Source organism: Protopterus annectens, chromosome 3.part0 (genome assembly GCF_019279795.1).
Source record: "Protopterus annectens isolate FY-2018-M chromosome 3.part0, PAN1.0, whole genome shotgun sequence".
NCBI classification, from domain to species: Eukaryota; Metazoa; Chordata; order Ceratodontiformes; family Protopteridae; genus Protopterus; species Protopterus annectens.
Genome location: NC_056731.1, coordinates 315,400,505 through 315,421,977, shown reverse-complemented (window position 1 = coordinate 315,421,977; position 21,473 = coordinate 315,400,505). Strand labels below are relative to the sequence as shown.

The window sequence follows — 21,473 nt, the reverse complement described above, 5'->3', positions numbered from 1 at the left end:
CTGTTTGTTTATGTACCACATAACAGTGGTGTTGTCTGTCTTTATTAGCAGATGACCTTGCTGAAGAAATTTTCCGAAGGCCTCGATTGCATGAATTACTGCCAATATCTCTTTTTGATTGATGTGTAGATGCACTTCCCGGGGTGCCCATTGTCCTTGAATACATCTGTCCTCCATGTGCGCCCCCCCATCCATGATGTGAGGCATCTGTTGTAATGGTTTGGCTTGTTTGAGGTTTGTTGAAAGGCATGCCTTTGTTTAGCTGGCTTGCTTGAGCCCACCACAAAAATTCCTTTTGTAGACATGGAATGAGTGGAATAATTGCTTCTAAGTTGTGGCTGTGTTGAGACCATAAACTTTTTAGGTACCGTTGTAGTTTTCTCATGTGTAGTCTTGCCAGTGGAATCAGAAGAATGCAAGATGCCATGAAACCCAGGGCCTGCAGGATTTTCCTTGCAGTCATCTGGGTGTGCTTTGCTAGGCTTTTGAAGTAATCTGGTAATTGTTCTTGTTTTTCTTCTGTGAGGAAAGCCATTTGTGAGTTTGTGTCCAGTTTGGCTCCTAGAAAAATTATTTGTTGGGATGGCAGTAGTCTTGATTTTTGAATGTTGACTGTGTATCCCAAAGCCTGTAGTAAGTTAATGACATAGTTCAAGTTTCTTATCAAGGCTTGCTTGCTGTCCGCTTGTATAAGGCGGTCGTCCAGGTAAGGGTATATTTGTATCCCATGGAGTCTGCAGTGTGCAATTACTGATGCCAGGCATTTCGTGAATACTCTGGGCGCAGTAGATAAGCCAAAAGGCAATGCTGAGAATTGATAATGCTCTGACCCTGCAAGAAATCTGAGGTATCTTCTGCAACTGTGTCTGATTGGGACATGCAGGTATGCCTCCTTGAGGTCCAGAGTAACCAACCAAGACCTCTTGCCCAGCATGGGAAGAAGTTGCTGGAGCGTCAGCATTTTGAATTTTGGCACAATGAGAAAGGTGTTTAGAGCGAACAAGTCCAGTATAGGTCTCCATTGCTTTTCTTTTCTTGGAACAAGGAACAGTCTTGAGTAGAATCCCTGGCCTTGTTCCTGAGGAGGAACCTTTTCTATTGCTTTGAGTTGTAGCAGCTTTGAAACTTGTATGAGTGCCTCTGCCCTTTGATTTTGTGGCAGGTTTGGCATGCCTTGTCTTGTTGGTAAAGTATGGAAGTGGAACCTGTAACCTTGGTCTATTATGTCCAGAATCCATTTGTCCTTTGTTAAAACGTGCCAATTTTTTGAAAATAAGGATAATTTTCCGCCTAAAGGTGCTTCTCTTTGAGCCTTGGTCGGCGGTGTCAAAGTCAAGTCATTGTGATTGCCCTGTGGAGCAGTAGAAGTCCCTGCGCCACTTCTCTGATTAGTCGGTTGCCATTGGTGACCCCTGTAGGAGCCTCGGTATTGCCCTCTACCTCGAGCATGCCTGTTTTTTCCCCTTTGGAACTTGTCAGTGTCTGGAAAGGATCTGGCAAAGCCTGTTCTTTCAACCAAGCATGTCTACGTATGACGGCCCCTGTCATAGCTGCCCTACATGAAGCTTCCAATGCATCATAACCACACTGAAGAAAATGATTGCTAACCTGCTGTGTATTATGAACCAAATCCTGTAAGGACTTTCTATCTAAAGGCTCAGGAGAGGCTAACTTTTTCTGCAAATCATCCATCAAGAAATCCTGATACTGAAACATATGAAAAAGACAGTTAAGGGCCCTCATGGCAAGGGTGGTAGAGGTATAAACTTTTTTGCCCCACCTCTCCAGAGACCTAGATTCCCTGTCTGCGGGCAAAGGATTTTTGGCCGTGGAAGTGGCCACACCTTTGGGCCCCTGGGAAATAGTTTCTAGATCAACAGAATGGGCCTTAGAGATGTTTATGGGTTTCAGGAACCCTGTAATATCGGTCTGGCTTGACAGGAGCAGGAGGGAGAGAATCAGGAGAAGCACTCGAGTCTGAGTACACATCATCCAATACATCTAACACTGGTGGGATAGCTAAAGGCCTGTGCTGGGGTAACTTAAGTACGAAGCCTTTTCCTGGAGTCGGAGAATTCCTGGCCCTGCCACTGAAAATGCTCTCTCATGGAGTGGAGAATTTCCCCGAAAGAAATATCCTCAGGAGGAGAGGCAGATGGAATAGATTCCTCAGCATCAGAATCCTCGTAGGCCTGGAAGGATTCTTCCTGGGAATCTGAATGGTCTGAGTCACCAGAGGCTTCATCTGAGGAAAGGGTATCTGTCTGCTCAACCCTAGGCCTTTTGTCTGCAGGAGGCTGAGAACCTCTGTCTGGATGAGCCTGGGAGCCTCTGATTAAGGAAATTAGATCTGCAGCTAAAGTCATGATCTGTTTATCAGAAGTGGGACCCTGAGAAAAAGATTTAGGAGGGTGAGACTTAGCCTGGCTGGCAGCCTTAGCACGTGTGTAGGCCTTGATGGACATAGACACCGGAGGCCTAGCTACCCTACGTGCTGGAGTAACTTTGTCCACCGGTATGGTGTCAGGCAAATCTTGGGCTTCGGTTTCAGGAGGAAAATCAACAACCGGCACCGGGGTAGCCTCCGGGGCCGAAGTGATCGGTAAAGCGGTGTCGTCGGTCTGGAGCGGTTGGATTACCACCTCCGAAGAGACCGATGCACTCGCGGTAGGTTTTGGCGTGGTGTCGGTGGAAGTCGCGGGCCGAGAATGTCGGTCCCGGCCCTTCCGTTGGAAATATGAGTTGTCGGTTGTTCCGACGGCATGATATAGGAATAATTTCCCCCAAAAAAATCTTCAGCAAATTCTGCCCGGCGCCTGAGAGTGCGCTTATTGAAGCAAGCACAGGCCGAGACGTCGTGGTCTGGGCCAAGGCAGGGAAGGCAGTAAGAATGGAAGTCCTTATGAGGTATTTGTTTACCACAAGACAAACCGTTATTAACTTTTGCAGTTTTATCTGACATCGGCTGAGGCAAGAAAAGGTTCCCCAATGGGGTACTTAGCTTTTTGATGACTTCGGTAACTGAAAACACAGGAGCTGGCTGACCGGCACTTGCGAACTGCTTCTGCTTCGGGCACCGCGCGGCAAGAAAGACTGAAGAAGATGGCGTCGGCTGATGCTTTTATACCCCAGCCGCTCTGACGTCAGGGAAGAGGCGACATCAGCCGACGCCGGACCCAGACTTTGGAATCTGGCTGACCGAAGGCCTGCCTGAGGCAGGACAACCCATATGTAAGGACTGCAGTTGCATTCTTGAAGGACATCACTCAAGGAGGTTGCGGCAAGAAGCCAGATGCCCAGTTATGGAAATATCTTCCATCCTTGCAGTATGGGGTTCTCTATGACACCTGACTGAAAACTCAGGGGCTGAACTAAATAATTACAGCCAGAGGATCTCCTGAGGATTTGTGTGTGTTCCCCCTTTGTAAACATCGACCCCACCACTACCCTGCTTGAAAGATGCCTGACAGGATGCATTAATGTGCAAACGCCCCACTCAGCATCTAAAGGCATGGCAAGGATCTCTCCAAACTGCTTGCAGTTAAGTCAGTGCAACAGTGCAGTTTCAGGGTCACAACAAAGGAACACAGCCACTCCTAAGGACTTCATACCTGCCAACAAGAAGAAAGCTATCAAATCACTACATCCCACCCTTCAACCCTGATCAGATTTGTGTAAAGGGGGGGGGACAATTCAAACTCTAGGCCTCCAGCAGCAAAGTTATCCATACACACTAATGAGCCAGCCTATTTTAGAAAAATTTACTTAAAAATGTACTTACTCGACACCTGCAGCAACTGGAAAGTCCCCAAAAGTACCTTACCAAGAGGATCAAGGGACTCAAACAGATGCCTTACGCAGTTAGGCTAAAGAAACTCCAGCTCTACTCAGTTGCTTACCGCCTTCTCAGAGGCAATCTGTGCCTGACATATAAAGCCATGTCCAAACCAGAATGAATGGACATGCTCCACCTCAAGAAATCCAAATCCCTTAGAGCTACACGCTCCAGGAACTTAAACATCAGCACAGAAATAAATAGGACAAGCTGGAGGGACAGATTCATATCCCAGAGGCACCCCTCACTCTGGAACAAAATCCCAATCCATGTTAGGCAGAGCTCCTCAATGACCCTCCAAGAGAAATCTTGACGAGTGGATGGGAGATCGTAGGTTTATCCCTGGGATCTCTTGTGTGACCTACTATACAGAGGCACAGTCAACTAATCTAAAAGGGTGGCGAAAGCCAAACACACTCTGGCTAGGCTTATAAATGCTCTAGGGCAGATAGCCTAGTATCAACCTATGAACCTAAATATATGGAAAAACATAAATCTGATCAGCTTGTTAAAAAAAAAATCATTCTGTCATGAGCTATATACCATAATGTAAAATAAGGCATACTTACGCTTTTTTAATTTCTTCTGGCGATGCACTCTTTTGCACTCCTAAAACCTGGTAATAATCCACCATCTTCAAAATTGTTTAATTTAAGCTTGCAATCCTGAAGAAAGAAAGAAAAACTGTAAATAAAGGCAAAGAAAAGTTCTCTTAACTTGCATATTAATTAAATGCACTGTATTACATTCATATGCTTGCAAGTTAAGTGCATAAGGAAACCTATATCACTGTAGCAACTGATAAACCTATGTTTATGGGGCCCTGAATGCAATTTCTGCATGAAAAATGTCCATTTCACATTTCAATGTCTCACTATTTACTTTTAATTGCAATGCAGCTCCCTGGTAGCAGCTACGTAGCAGGACTGAAAATCTTGCCAAATTCCAAAGGACAGACCTAGAGCCTACCAAGATGCTTAAACTCTCTTGACTCAATTTTGTCATCAGATTTTTGCCCTCATAATTAATTCAGAAACAGACACCACTAGGCCTAGTCAAGCTGCAACACCTTTCTTTGCTGAGCTCAATTGCAAATCACATCCTTGTTTACGAACGTGGACAAGGAAATCTAATATACCATCCACAGAATATATTACTATGCATACTGACTTGAAAAAAAAAAAAAGTTATGTACTCACCATAGTGTTCCCTGTTGGTAGTCCATCTCACCCTTCATTTTTACATATGGGTTCGGAGCAGATCCTTAGCTCCGACTCGGCCGATTTTCAAGCTCGAAGACTTCTGGTTGGCTCGTGGCTAAGCAGGTATTCCATGGTGCACCAGTGCAATCCCCAGATCTTGTTTGCTGCTCACTAGAAATAGAAAGAACCCCCTAACCAAATCAATACTAAAGGGTCGCAAACCAAGAAATTTACAGTACTACCTCCAGATCTGGCAGGAGGGCAGGTTGGTAAAAATGAAGGGTGAGATGGACTACCAACATGGAATGTTATGGTGAGTACATAACTTCTTTATGTTAGGTAGTCCAATCTCACCTTCATTTTTACATATGGGACATCATCCCTAGCACCTTATTCTTGGGTGGCTCATTGGAAGATACTCCTGAGCACCGTGGAGACAAAGGATGCTCTACCCCTAGAAGCCAAATCCAACTTATGAGTAATGAAGTTGTGAGGGGTAGCCCACGTAGCTGCTGCACAGATATGATCAATTGGTACCCTAGCTTGAAAGGCTGCAGAGGTAGACAGAGACCTGGTAGAGTGAGCCTTGATCCTGTGGGGTAAAGGTCTGCCCTCCGAACTGTAGATGAAAGCTATGCAACTCGAAATCCAGTTAAACAATGTCAAATTAGAAAATGGTAAGCCCAATCTGGAATAAGAAAAGGAAACAAACTGGTGTGACTTCCGAAATTCTTTGGTCCGTTGCAAATAAAAACGTAGCTGTCTGTGAACATCCAGTTGGTGGAAACAATATTCAGCTGCATTGCTATGATTGGGAAAGAAAACTGGAAGCTCAATGGACTGGTTCAATGTGGCAGAAAGTACAGTTTTGTACCTACCATAAATGTAGATGTCCGATAGGTATGCATCTGCAGTCCTAACATATGGGTTGTCCTGCCTTAGGCAGCCCTTCGGTCGGCCGGATTCCAAAGTCTGGGTCTGGCCTCGGCTGATGTCGCACTTCACCCGGCGTCATAGCTGCTGTGTATTGGGTATAAAGGCATCAGCCGACACCATTTTCCTCAGTGTTTCTTGCCCCAGATGCCAGGTGCCCTCTAGGAAGGCTAAATTTGGATAAATGCAAATAATGCCAAACAGTAGAGAGCAACAATATAAGAATATATATACATATATACATATATACAAACATTTATACACCCTAACAGATTCCCCCAGCTAGCTAAAAGAGGGGTAAATACCCTAGGAATACCACAGAGGGGAAGGAGGGTGGGTAATCCTGACTGCAGATGCATACCTATCGGACATCTACATTTATGGTAGGTACAAAACTGTACTATGTCCTTCAATGATGCATCTGCAGTCCTAACATATGGGTAGAATACCATAGCCAAACTGGGGGAGGAGGTACTAAGATAAAGATGGTGTAAAGATCCCTTGCAAAACAGCAGTTGCAAAACCTGCTCGGGATCTGGAGTATAAAGGTAGATTATAATGCTTGGCAAATGTATGCACGGAGCTCCAAGTAGCAGCTTCTAAAATGTCTTTGGTAGCCACTCCTCGTAGGAAAGCTGTAGTGGTGGCTGTGGCTCATGTGGAGTGAGGCCTGATATTTTCTGGAGTTGTCTTTCCATGAAAAGAGTAGCAAAATCTAATGCAATTTCCTATCCATTTTGAGATTGTCTGTTTTGAAATTGCTTTTCCTTGCATTCCTGTTGCATATGCTACCAGAAGCTGGTCAGTTTTTCTGTTGGTCTTAGTTCTGTCCAGGTAGTAGCGTAATTGTCTGTGTACATCCCAAGGTATGTAGTAGTCTTTCCCCCCTGTTCTGTGGGTTGGGGAAGAATGTAGGTAAATGAATCGCTTGGTTCAATGATACTCTGGAGACCACTTTTGGCATAAAAGTAGGGTTAGTTCTCAGCGACACTCTATCCTGATGGAAGATAAGGAAGGGCTGTACTGCCATTAATGCCTGTAGCTCAGATACCCTTCTTGCTGAAGTGATTGCAAGCAGGAAAGCAGTTTTCCAAGATAAGAACTGTAAGTCTGCTGTTGCTGCTGGTTCAAAAGGGGGGAGTGTTAACTTTTCCAGTACAAAGTTAAGATCCCATGTAGGTAAAGGTGGTTTCCTTGGAGGCTTTACATTTTTGATTCCTCTCAGGAACTGTCTGAGTAGTGGATGAGAGAAGACTGGAGGAGCCATGTTGAATTCTGCTGAAATTGCTGATGCATGAATCTTAATGGAGCAGTAGGACAGGCCATTGTGGAACAGTTCTGCTAAGTATTCCAGGATGTTTGCTATGTTTGCCAATGATGTATTTTCCCCTTTTGATGCACTCCAAATGAGGTATCTTTTCCATTTGGCTGAATAAGTCTTCCTTGTGGAGGGTCTGCGAGCCTCCAGGATAATGTCCTTAACCCTCTGAGATAAATCTGGGTTATTTTGTTTTATGCAATATTCCAAGCAGCTAGCTGTAGTGTTTTCAAGTTTGGATGTAGGATCTTGTAGTTGTTCTGTGTTAGAAGTAAAGGACAGAGGTAGAGGCCATGCGTGTGTCCGAGACATGCTTCTCAGTAGCGGGTACCAATGCTGCCTCGGCCAGTCTGGAGCTATCAGGATTATCCTTGGCTGATCCTCTTTGATCTTCAGTAGGACTTTGTACATCAAAGGAAGAGGTGGGAATGCATATGCTGTCAGGTTTTTCCAGCTGAAGGAAAGGGAGTCCACCCTCCAAGCAAGTGGGTGGTATGCTCTTGTGCAGAATTTCTTCAATTGGTGGTTGTGTGGGGAGGCGAACAGGTCTATCTCTGGTAGTCCCCATTTCTTGTTATGGTTTTGAAGATATCTGGATGCAGCATCCATTCGTGAGCATCCGTGGTAGTTCTGCTTAAGGTGTCTGCTAGTGAATTTTCTTTTCCTGGTACAAATCTGGCCTGGAGTTGAATGTTGAGGTTCAGGGCCACATTCCACAGGTCCATTGCCATCCGGCATAGAGGATATGAGTGTGTACCTCCCTGTTTGTTGATGTACCACATGACTGTGGTGTTGTCCGTCCTTATCAGCAGGTGTCCTTGTTGAAGAAATGGTCTGAATGCCTGTATTGCATGTTTCACTGCCAGCATCTCCTTTTGATTTATGTGTAGATTCAGCTGGTCTTGTGTCCATAGGCCTTGTATACACTTGTCCACCATGTGCGCCCCCCAGCCTAGGTCTGAGGCGTCCGTGGTGATGGTCTGGCTTGGATGAGGTTTGTGGAAAGGCAATCCTCTGTTCAACTGACAGGCCTGAGCCCACCACAGGAATTCTTGCTTCAGGCATGGAATTATTGGAATCTGGGCTTCTAGACTGTGCTTGTGTTGAGACCATACATTCCTTAGGTACCATTGCAACTTTCTCATGTGCAGTCTGGCATGCGGAATCAATATTATGCAGGATGCCATGTAACCCAGGGCTTGCAGGATTTTCCTTGCAGTAAGCTGAGTCTGTGTTGTTAATGTCATGAAGTAGACTGGTAGTTGGTTTTGTTTTTCTTCTGTGAGAAAGGCCATCTGAGTTGATGTGTCCAGTTCTGCACCCAAGAATGTTATCCTTTGGGATGGAACCAGTCTTGACTTTTGCATGTTGACTGTGTATCCCAAGGCTTGCAGCAGTTGTATAACCTTTTCCAAATCTTTTGTTAATTTTGTCTTGTTGTCCGCTTGTATTAGGCAGTCGTCCAGGTATGGGTAAATTTGAATTCCCTGAAGCCTGCAATGAGCAATTACTGATGCCAGGCATTTCGTGAATACTCTGGGCAGTAGATAAGCCAAAGGGCAATGCTGAGAATTGATAATGCTCTGATCCTGCAAGAAATCTGAGGTGTCTTCTGCAATCTGGTCGTATAGGGACGTGCAGGTATGCCTCCTTGAGATCTAGAGTCACCAGCCAAGACTCCTTGCCCAGCATGGGAAGGAGTTGCTGTAGGGTCAGCATTTTGAATTTTGGAACAATGAGGTATGTGTTCAGAGCGGACAGGTCGAGAATAGGCCTCCATTGATTTTCTTTTCTTGGTACAAGGAAAAGTCTGGAATAAAATCCTTGTCCTTGTTCCATAGGCGGTACCTTTTCTATAGCTCTCATCCTTAGTAGGTTGTTGATTTGTCTTAGAGCGTTTGTTGTTTGGCTTGGTGGTAGGTTTGGCATTCCTCTCTTTTTTGGAAGAGTGTGGAAGTGAAACCTGTAGCCTTTGTCTATTGTTTGTAAAGTCCATTTGTCTCCTGTAATGTAATGCCAGTTTACGGAAAATAAGGCTAGTTTTCCGCCCAAGGGTGCTTCCAGTTGTTCCCTGGTAGGCGGAATCAGAGCCAAGTCATTGTGTCTGTCCTGTGGAAGTGGTTGTAGCTGAATCTGTGGCAGTAGTTCTCTGGTTGTTAGGCTGCCACTGACGTCCCCTGTAGGCACCCCTGGATTGACCTCTGCCTCTTGGGCATCTATTTCTGCCTCTCTGTGCTCTGGAGGTGTCTGGAAAGGACCAATTCTTCGAAGGCCAATTTCTGCTAAACCTCGGAGGTTGGACCTGTAAGAAATCCTTGACTGTTTGGACAGATTTTGCTTTTTCTTCTACCTTCTTTAGAACCTGCTGGGCAGGGGAGCCAAACAAACTTTATTTCTCCATAGGAGCATCTAGGAGTTTTGACTTAACATGGTCTGGTAAGGATTGTTCTTATAACCAGGCATGCCTTCTAATCACTGTTCCAGTCACAGCTGATCTAAAGGAAGCCTCCAGTGCATCATAGCCACATTTTAAGAAATGGTTACTAACCTGCTGAGAGTTATGTACCAAATCCTGAAGGGACTTACGGTTTAAAGGTTCCGGAGAGGACAGTTTTTTATTTAACTGGTCTAACAAAAATTCCTGGTACTGAATCATGTGAAATTGACAGTTTAAGGCCCTGGCCGAAAGAGTAGCAGAAGTATAAACCTTTTTACCCCATCTCTCTAATGCTCTAGATTCCCTTTCAGATGGGAGAGGGTTTTTGGCAGAGGCAGCTGCTACAGCTTTGGGGCCCTGTGAAATGGTTTCAGGATCTGCAACAGGAGCCTTATATAAATGGTAGTGTGTGTCCGGGACCCTGTAATATTGGTCAGGCTTGGCAGGGGCCGGAGGAAGAGAATCAGGAGCAGTACAGGCATCATTATGCATCATCAACAACTGTTAGTACTGGAGGAATGGCTAAAGGCCTATGCTGTGGTAAATGTAAAAAGGTCCTAAACCTTTTCCTTGAATCTGAAAAATCCTGGCCCTGCCATTGAAAATGTTCCCTCATAGCATGTAAGGTTTCCCCAAAAGAAAATTCTTCAGGAGGAGAAGCAGAAGGAATGGAGTCTTCTGCATCAGAATCCTCATAAGGAGAATATGGGCCTTCCTGAGGGTTTGAAATATCTGAGTCATCCGAGGAATAGTCTGTAGAAACAGGTTCCGGGGGTTCAGTTCTAGTTCTCTTATCTGGAGGGGGTTGAGAGGCCCTGTCTGGGTGAGGTTGGGATCCCCTGATCAAAGAAATGAGATCCTCAGCCAGGCTGAGCATTTGGGAACTAGAGGTAGGCCTGTGAGAGGGAGTTTTAGCAGGTAAGGCCTTAGAAGATTTAGCTGCTTTAGCCCTGGAAAAAGCCTTGATAGACATAGATGCAGGGGGCCTAGCAGCTCCACGTGCAGGAGTAGATATGTCTAAAGGAATAGTATCTGATAAATCCCGAGTGCCTGCTTCAGCAGGGGTAATTTCAGTAGCAGATTCAGCCATGCTCTGTGAGGCCTCGGTTATCGGAGGCATGCTTTCGGCCGAAGGAAGAACCGAGGGCTCGGTTTCAGCCGAAACCGAGACACTCGCGGTAGGCCTAACCGTGGTTTCAGCCGAAACCACGGACCGCGAGTGTCGGTCCTTTTCCTTACGCTTTTTAGCTAATTTTGTAGTCGGAGTCTCCGACGGCATTTTGTATGCAAAAACAGGACCAAAAAACTCCTCTGCAAACTCCGACCGACGTCTAAGCGTCCGTCGGTTGAAGGAAGCACAGGCTAGACAAGCTGATAAGTCGTGGTCTGGGCCTAAACAAGGAAGGCAGTAAGAGTGGAAATCCTTATGAGGTATTTGTTTCCCACAAGTTAAACAATTATTTACTTTGACATCGGCTGAGGCAAGAAAGAGTCCCCAACGGGGTACTTAGCTTTTTAGAAGTCTTCGGTAGTAGAAATCTCTAGATCTGACCGACCGGCACTTGCGAACAGCTTCTGCTTCGGGCACCATACAGCAAGAAAGACTGAGGAAAATGGCGTTGGCTGATGCCTTTATACCCAATACACAGCAGCTATGACGTCGGGTGAAGTGCGACATCAGCCGAGGCCAGACCCAGACTTTGGAATCCGGCCGACCGAAGGGCTGCCTGAGGCAGGACAACCCATATGTTAGGACTTGCAGATGCATCCTTGAAGGACATCAACAAACTCTGGGAACAAATGAAGGATTGGTACATAAAGAAACCCTGTCTTTATGAAAGACTAAATAAGGTGGCTTAATAGACAGGGCATGTAGTTCAGAAACACGTCTGGCTGATGTAATAGTTACTAAAAACACAGTCTTCCAAGACAAATACTTAAAGGAAGCTGAATGAGACGGTTCAAAAGGAGGGGGATGTTAGTTTAGACAACACAAAATTTAAGTCCCAAGAAGCCACAGGTTCTTGTAATGGTGGTCTCAGTAAAGTGGCTCCTCTCAAGAAAGTCTTGCATAACTTATGAGACATAAGGCTGACATTTGGAGATCCCAAATAAAAATGTGAGACAGCCAACTGTACTTTGATGGTGGCTGCGGCAGATCCCTGTTGAAAAAGCTCCGAAAGGAATTCCAGAATCATAGGAACGGGAGCAGTGTAAGGATCCACTTTCATTTTTCTGTGCCCAAATAGAGAACCTTTTCCATTTACTGTCATACAGCCTTCTGGTTGACGGTTTATGCGAGGGTAAAAGAATATGGGACACTGATGATGAAACATCATGAAGCCTGACTACAGATGGAACTGGAGCAGCCAAGCTGTCAATTTGAGGGTGTGGAGAGAGGGGTGTAGCGAACCAGACATGTGGGTCAATAGATCTGGAACTGGGTCCAGGATCCAAGGATCGTCCAGAAGAGGCTTGAGGAAGGGGAACCAGACCTGACTAGTCCAGTAAGGAGCAATGAGGTTTAAAATTGCTTCCCAGTCGGATGGCTTTCTGTACCACTTTGGAGATAAGAGGGAATGGAGGAAAGGCTTAGAGAAGTCCCGTGGGCCAATTGTGGACCAGAGTGTGTCTGGGTGCTTCGCCTGGAGGGGGAAAAAGGGAAAAATAACTGTTGCACTTACCATTGACTGGACTGGCAAAAAGGTCGCAGCAAGGTTGTCCCCATTTTCGGAAACTCTGTTCCACTATTTCCTGTTTCAGAGACCACAAGTGGGGCAGCAAGATTGCCCGGGCTCAGCTTGTCGGCCATCATGTTGGTTGTCCCCGGAATGTGCGTTGCCACCAGAAAGTGTTGGGAAGAAATCGCCCATTCCCAAACTCGCATGGCCTCTCGACAGAGTGGGTAAGATCTGTTACCACCCTGTTTGTTGATATACCACACAACCGACATGTTGTCCGATTGTATCGCAATCGTCCCTGGAGGAAGAAGGTCCTGAAGTGCTTGCAATGTAAGAAGCACTGCTCTCATCTCCAGAACGCTGATATGCAGATGTGCCTCATGTTCTTGCCATGTGCCGTGGACAGTCCTGCCAAGATAATGACCCCCCACCCGACCTGGGAGGCATCCGTGGTCACAGTGGCAATGGGTTGGGTAGGCACAAAGGGAGCTCCCGTGAACAAGTTTTGGGGGCTATCCAACAACGAAGGTCCTGTTTGCATGATTCAGTCAGCAGAATAGGGTGATTCAGCGGTAGATATTGAACGACCACTGGGAGAACAGGAGCCATTGAAGGATTCTCATGTGCAACCTGGCTAAAGGTCTTAACAGAATGGTTGAGGCAATCGTTCCAAGAAGTTGAATTAATTTTGCTTTGACCTTCTGAAGTAGAAAGATGATGAACTTGTGAGATGAGGTTTTGTACTCTTGCAGCGGGAAGGTGAACAGTCATATCCACCATGTCTACCTCTGCGCCTATAAAATTCACAGATTGAGAGGGCAGTAATGCAGATTTTTCCCAATTTATGGAGATCCCTAGTTGAGCACAAAGCTGGATTGGTGCCGTCCCTGTTTTGGAGAAGTAGATGCCTTGTGGGGGCAAGCAGGAGCGAGCTGTCCAAATACGGAAACACCTGGAATCCCTGACGTCTCAGGTGAGCTGGCACTACTGCCATGCATTTGGTGAACACCCTGGGGGCTGTGGTGAGACCAAAGGGCAGAGCACGAAACTGATAATAGCTGGCTCCCAGCCGGAAGCGCAGATACCTCCTTGACGCCTTGTCCATTTTTATATGGTAGTAGGGGTCGTGGAGACCCAGAGAGCACATCCAATAGTCTTTCCCTAACAACGGGAGTATTGACTGCAGTGTGACCATCTGAAACTTGTCCTTTTTCACGGATTCGTTTAATCTGCTGAGGTCCAACATTGGCTTCCAGTCTCCAGTTCATTTTGGGACTAAAGAACCTGGAGTAAGTTCCGGATCCTGTCTGGTCTGCTGGGACGGGCTGGATGACTCTTTTTGAGAGCAACTTGTTGATCTCCACAGTTGCCTGATCCCTGTAACTGGGTGGAACATTTGCCTGATCCCTGTGACTGGGTGGAACATCTGAGATCTTCTTGGGAACAAACGGTGGAAGGGAAAAGGGTATGATATAGCCTTTGGTAACAACTCTTTGTTCCCACTTGTCTTGGGTTATATTTAGCCAGGCTTCTGAATACAAAGATGCAACCCCCGACTGGCCCCAGAGAAACTAAGTCAGGCCCAACATCAGGAGAGCTGATAAGGCCGCCCTCGAAAGGGACCACGGCCTTGCTGGTATTGCGGACCGCCCCTGCCACTAGGGCAATGTCTACCATTTCCACCTCCTCTGCCTCTGAAGGAGGATTCACTGCGTGTCCAGAAAGGCCCTCTGGGACTTTTTGAACCACATCTTACCTCCATTTTGAGCTTTGGGGTATGGTCGAGAGGGGACGGTAAAACGGACTCCCACGGCAGAGAGAGTCTTTCCTTCCTGTTCACATTGAGCATTTCTTTCACCTTGGAATCAAACAAGGAGGAACCAAATGAGGCGTTGAAGGTGGACTTAAAAAAGGTTCCGCAAAGTTACACAAGCGCATCCAGGAGTGGCGCCCAAGGGCAACTCCTGAACCCGCTGCTCTGCTCGCTCCATCAGCCGCATGAGAGATAAGCCGCATGGGAGGAGTTAACTACCAAATTTAGGGTGGACAGCTGAGCAGAGATCCCATCAGGGACTCCCTCAGGACAAGCACCCTGTATGGAATCTCCTAACTCCTTGAGGAGATCCCTCTGCAAACTCCTGAAATGGGTAAGATAGTTCAGAGATCGAAGTGTAAAAGCCGCTGAACTAAATACATGCTTCCCAAATCTGTCCATCTGTCGAGACTCCTTGTTTGGGGGATGAACAGAGGAAAAAGTCTCCACCAACTCCTTCTTCGTGGCTGCCTCCACCACGGCATCTACGGGAACGCCCTTAGACAATTATTCTTTTCCAGGAGGGGCAGACAGGAACTTATTTGTTCTTCTAGGGACTGGCTCCACAGCATCGAGAGTATCCCACACCTTCCAACTAACCAGATCCATTAGCTCGTCGAAAGGTGGAGTCACCCAAGAGGCAGAGGGTTGAGACCCGAAAGCCTTCAGGTACACAGACTCCTCTGCAGAAGGATTGACAGTGGGCCAGTCGCACCTCTGTTCAAGGATCTCTAGACTGTCCATAAAGGAGACATCGTAGGACGACTTAGGGGACCCCCTCCAACTCAGAGGTCAGTGTCCGATGTCAGAGACTCATCCTGGGAGTCAATATGCTTCCTCTTGCATACTCTCTTCCGAGGGGGCTCCTTGAAAGGACCTTCTGGGGAGGCCCCAGAAGAGTGAGGGCCACCAACCGGTGGCTCCTGAGGCTGTGGGTCTCTGCTGTCTCCGGAGAGAGTATGTACTGAGACAGAGATAGGAGCCCTGGGGGGAAGAGGGCTTGTACCACTGGCAGGGGCTGTAGATTGTGACAGCACACTTATCACCTCAAAAGCGCACCTCTCCAGCTCCGAAGACAGTCTCCACTCCGAAGAGACAAAGGACGGTGCCGGAACCCGAGCCATCGGCTCAGAGATAGATGCAGGGTCCGGCTCCGACAGAACTTCAGTCCCTGGACACAACAGACACAGTCGAGCATGTTGGAGCCGAACTCTGCTCCAATGCAACAGCAAGGGGAGCTGGGAAGTACAGTTGTGTACACTTACCATAAATGTAGATGTTAGAGTGTATTCACTGCTGCAGTCATTACATTTGGGTAATCTGCTAGAAGGTTGCCCTCAGATGGCCTGAATTCCAAAGTCTTGGGTCCTGCGTTGGTTGCTGTCTTCTCTTACATGACGTCAGGTCGTCAGGGGTATAAAACATGCAGCAGACGCCATTTTCTTTAGTTTTTCTTGCCCCCAATGTCAGGTGCCCCCAAAAAGGTAGCAACATTATATATACATATCTATGTACATGCATCAATATAAACTTTACCCTTTATCTACAAGCAAATACACCACATAGGTTGCAGAAGAGAGAGAAGGAAGGATAAACTGTAGAATGACAGGGGGATGGCGGGAGGGTAACCTGGACTGCAACAGTGAATACACTCGAAAATCTACATTTATGGTAAGTGTACACAACTGTACTATGTTCTTTGTGTTTCACTGTTGCAGTCATTACATTCGGGTAGAATCCCAAAGCTATGGTTGGAAGGCTAGAGCTAAACATTATTAGGTGAGGCTATAAGGCCCTGCAGCACTGCAGTGGCAAAGCCTGCCCTGGACTTAGAGAGGCAAATGGTAATGCTTTGTAAAGGTGTGAACAGAACTCTTTAAGTAGCAGCCTCTAGAATGTCTTTGGTTGGTACTCCTCTGAGAAAGGCTGCTGAAGTAGCTGCAGCTCTGGTGGAATGAGACCTAATGCCCTTGGGCACAGGTTTACCATGGTGTAAGTAGCAGAAACAGATGTAGTGGCTTATCCACTTTGAAATTGTCTGCTTTAAGATAGCCTTTCCTTCTGATCCTGCAGCATATGACACTAGTAATTGCTCAGTTTTTCTTACAGCTTTTGTCCTGCTCAAGTAGAATCGTAGCAGTCTGTGTACGTCCAAGGAATGCAGAATTCTCTCCCCTTTGTTCTGTGGGTTTGGATAAAAAGTTGGCAGATGAATTGTTTGCTTAAGAGCCACACTGGAAACCACCTTAAGCATAAAAACTAGGATTTATCCTCAGAGACACCCTTGTCTGGGTAAAATAGGATTAAAAGGCTCTACGGCCATGAGGGCCTGTAGCTCTGAAACCCTTCTTGCTGAAGTAATTGCTAGTAGCAGAGCTGTCTTCCATGATGAGAACTTTATATCAGCAGTAGCGGATGGTTCAAATGGAGGCAGGGTGAGCTTTTCCAACACATAATGCAGGTGATGGTGATCTTCTAGTAGGCCTTAGGTTTTTGGCTCCTCTAAGATACTGCTTTAGTAAAGGATGAAAAAAAGATTGGTGGCTCTGTATCGTAATGAGCCGAAATGGCAGAGGCATGGATTTTGATTGATGAGAAAGATAGGCCTTTGTCAAGCATCTCAGTTAAGTATTGTAATATCGGACGAATATGTGGTTCTGCTGCATCAGTTCCTTGTGCTCGACTCCAAGCACAGAATCTCTTCCATTTGTCAGTATAAGATTTTCTAGTACTAGGCCTTCTGGCTTCCAAAATGACATCCATCACAGCTTTACTGAGAGGTGTCATTCGTATGATTACATGATTAGCCATGCTGCCAGGTTCAGAGTCTGTAGTTGATTGTGCAGAATCTGATTGTTTTGCTGGGACAGTAGTTGCGGTCTTTGAGGCAAGGTCCAAGCTGGGTATTGAAACAAGTTCCTTAGGACCGAGTACCAGTATTGGCGGGGCCAGTCCGGGGCAATTAATATCATCTTTGGCTTCTCTTGTCTGACTTTTAGGAGGATCTTGGGTAGAAGAGGCAGAGGAGGAAAGGCGTAAACGGACAGATTTTTCCAATTGAAGGACAGGGCGTCCACTTTCCATGCTTGTCTGTGATAAGTCCTTGTGCAGAATCTTTTCAATTAATAAATTTGAGAAGAGGCAAGATCTATGTCTGGGCTCCCCCATTTCTCTGTTATGCTGAAGACTTGTGGATTTAGTTTCCACTCGTGAGGATCCATAAGGTTTCTGCTTAAATCGTCTGCCAGGGTGTTCTGTTTTCCTGGCAGGAATTGAGTTTGAAGATTTATTTGGTAGGTCAAAGCCGTGTCCCACAGTGCCATGGCTAATCTGCAAAGGGGGTATGAGTGAGTGCCCCCTTGCTTGTTTATATACCACATGACTGTTGTGTTGTCCGTCTTTATCAGTAGTTGTTCTGGATGAAGTAAGTCCTTGAAGGCTGTTAGGGCATTTTGAACAGCTAGCATCTCTTTCTGGTTGATATGTAGATGTGTTTGATTTGGTGCCCATATGCCTTGAATGCATCTTCCTGCCATGTAGGCACCCCAGGCATAATCTGATGCATAGTCTGTTAAGGTTTGGCTAGCAGGGGGAAGAGTGAAGGGCCGTCCCATGTTTGGTGACAGGCCTTTGCTCACCATAGAAACTCCTGTTGCAGGCAGGGGATGAGAGGAATCATTGTTTCCAGACTGTGTGAATGTTGACTCCATAAACTTTTTAGGTACCATCAAGTTTCCTCACATGCAGTCTTGCATATGGAATTAGTAGGATGCAGGATGCCATGAAGCCCAGAGCCTGCAGAATTTGTCTTGCAGAAGACTGGGTTTTTGTTGCCATCAGTTTGAAGTAAGCAGTCAGTTGCTTTTGTTCGTCTGGCGTGAGGTAAGCCATCTGGGCAATTGTATGCAAGCTTGCACCCTGGAATGTTATCTTTTGAGAGGGTACCAGTTGTGATTTATTTTCGTTTACTGTGTACCCTAGGGCATGCTAGAAGCCTTTTCACAAATACCAGGTGTCGTAGAATTGTGTCCTTCTCTGCTTGAACGAGACAGTCGTCCAAGTAAGGATATATTTGAATACTTTTGTCTGCAAAATGCAATTACTGATGCCAGGCACTTTCTAAAGACTCTAGGCACAGTAGATAAGCCAAAGGGCAGTGCAGAGAATTGGTAATACATTAAGCCAGCCTTGAATCTGAGGCATCTTCTGCATGACTGTCTTATTGGGACATGCAGGTATGCCTTTTAAGTCTAAAGTCACCAGGCAAGCATTCTTGCCCAGCATGGGCAGAAGCTGTTGCAAAGTGAGCATTTTGAATTTTGGAATGTCCAGGTATGTGTTCAAAATCGATAAATCCAGTATTGGCCGCCAGGCCTTGTCCTTTCTGGGTACCAAGAACAGTCGAGTAAAGAACTTGTTCTTTTTCCTGTTCTGGTACTGTCTGAATGGCCCCCATATCCATGAGGGACGTAACCTGTTTCTGTGCCTCTGCCCATTGTTTTTTTGGCAGGTCTGGCCAACCATTTGTCATTGGCAGAGTGTGGAAATGGAATCTGTATCCCTGTGATACGATGTTCAGTACCCACTTGCCCTGGGTTAACTGCCAATTTTGAGCAAAAAGTGCTAATTTTCCCCCACGGGTGCTGCCAAAAGATAAGTGCTTGGTATAGGCAGAGGGAAGTCATTGGGATTGCTTTCTGTAGGTTTGCGCTTTATCTCCTCCAGATTTGGAAGTGGATGCACCCCATTGCTTTGACCTGTATGAGTCTGGAGCCTAGTACCTGGAACCCTTAGGGCGTCTGGATTTGCCCCTTTGAGCTGTCTGACACAGGAAAGGACCAATTTTGTGTAAGCCAGTGTCTACTGAATCTAGGTGGCTGTACGTGTAAGAAATCTTTACATAGACTTAGCTTTGTCTTCCATTTTCTTTAAAACCTCTTCTGCCTTAATACCAAACAGAGAATCATGCTGTCAAGGTGCATCTAGCAATTTACCTTTAACATAATCAGGCAAATTTTGTTCCTTTAACCAGGCACGTCCCCTAATCACAGATACAGTAACTGCGGCCCTGCAAGAGGCCTCTAAAGAATCAAAACCACATTGCAAAGTATGCTTTCTAACTTGTTCAGCTGCATGCAATAATTCCTTATTTTCTGCACATTCTGAAATCATCATTTTCTGATTCAGCAATCCCATAACATGTTGTTGGTACTTAAGCATATGAACTTGACAGTTTAAGGCCCTGATTGCCTTCTGTCCAGCACCCTTTTATCTCTGTCGGAGGGAGTAGGGTTTTTTGCTGTTGAGGCCTTAACTCCCTTTGGACCCTGTGAAATAGTTTCAGGATCAGCAGCAGGGTTTCTAAATAAAAATGTATGAGAGTCAGGGACCCTGTAATACCAATCAGGCTTACTGGGAGCTGGAGGTAGAGAGTCAGGGGTCAGGCTTGACTCCGAAAACACATCATCCACAATGTCTAACAGGGGGAATGGCTAAAGGCTTGTGCTGAGGGAGAAGGAGGAAATCCCTGAGCCTCTTTCTTGATTCTGAGAAATCTTGACACTCCCCGTGAAAATGCTCCCACAAAGTATGCAAGATTTCTCCAAATGAATAATCCTCAGGAGGAGATGCAGATGGAACAGACTCCTCAGCATCAGAATCCTCATAGGGAGGTAAAGATAATTCCTGATCAGAAGAAATAGAAACCTGATCTGAAGATTCATAATCAGTGTCTTGCCTACGCCTCTTATCTGGAGGGGGATGGGATTCCCCTGATCAAGGTAATAAGGTTTTCAGCCATTTTGATAATCTGTTTTTTAGGCATAGAGGCCTGTGCACGTGGCTCAGGCGTCAGTTCTTTAGTTTTAGAAGGTGTCTTTGCCTTTGGTTTTGCAGCTTTCGTCGGTTTGATATAAAAATGTTGAGGTCTGAATACACCCTCAGAAGCCGGTGCCTGCTCAGCGGCTACGGACCCATCAGAGGGAGATACATCCGTCAGTCCAATACCTTGAGTATCTTGTGGCATGCCGGACTCCACATGGGTGTCAGTAGAGGCCTGCGACTCGAAGGTAGTGGGTATCAGGGGCTGCGAAAGCACCCGAGTACCAGCAACTGGCTTAGGAGAAGCCTCATCTGTTTTGGATCTCGACTGCCTTTCTCTGTCCTTTTCTTTGGGTTTTATGTACTCCGGTCGTATTGCTATCCAGCGACATCTCTGGGTAGTTAAATCTGTTTCCAAAATACTTAGATGCAAACATATAAAGACGCTTAATAGTGCGTTGGTTAAATCTAGCACAAAACCGACAGCCAGGCACATTGTGATCAGGGCCTAGGCAAGGAATACAGTATAAATGGAAATCCTTATGAGGTATTTGCTTCCCACAAGTAATACAATTATTAACTTTTTCTGACATCGGTAAAAAGCAAGAAAAAAGTTTCCCCAACGGGGTACTTAGCTTTATTGACGACTTCAGTTCTGAAACTCAAACGCAAATATTTCAGTAGTCAGCCGACCGGCACTTGCGAAATGCTTCTGCTTCGGGCACCGCGTGGCAAGACTGAAGAAAATGGCGTCGGCTGCATGTTTTATACCCCTGACGACCTGACGTCATGGACGAGAAGACAGCAACCGATACAGGACCCAAGACTTTGGAATTCAGGCCGACTGAGGGCAACCTGCCAGCAGATTACCCAAATGTAATGGCTGCAACAGTGAAACACGAAGAACATCTGAGGGTTCCCTCCATTGATAAGCACTCCGGCTCCAAAAAACCAACATGGCTCAGAGGAGGAATCACGGATGAGGACAAGACTGGGTAGAGTACCCTGGAGCAGATTGGGTCAGAGCCAACAAAAATTTAGGCAGGGCAGACTACTTCAGGAGTCTCAGTACTACCCTCTTCACATCTTCTTCCGAAAGACTCTTGGAAGTTCTAGAAGATAAAGCTGGGGATCTCTACCTAGCAGGCACTGGAGATTTGACCATCAAGGAGACCGGTAGGGACTCTACAGACTGGCTCAGAGAAGCAGAGTCAACTATTTCCAAGGGTTCAGCAGTCGGCACCGAAGCACCTGTGACAGACTCAAACCACAGTGCAATCCTTCGGCTCCAAAGACTGAGGAGTCAAGGCGGCAGATTTTGTTAATTTGGCAGGTGGCTCCGATACACCAGCTGGTGCCAGAGAAGGCCTTTTTGAACCTTTTGATTTTGAGTCGGATCTTGACTGAAGACAGACGAAGCCCAAGAACCAGATA

The 21,473-nt window shown here is 46.2% G+C and overlaps 1 long non-coding RNA gene across 1 annotated transcript in view; it reads right to left on the bottom strand.

Moving 5' to 3' along the window:
* Positions 1-4,413: 4,413 nt before the first annotated feature.
* LOC122796362 overlaps positions 4,414-21,473 on the bottom strand; it is a 227,130-nt gene continuing 210,070 nt past the window's right edge. The window contains exon 3 of the long non-coding RNA XR_006363965.1: positions 4,414-4,500. This is a non-coding gene — a long non-coding RNA (uncharacterized LOC122796362). The remainder of the gene's footprint in view (positions 4,501-21,473) is intronic.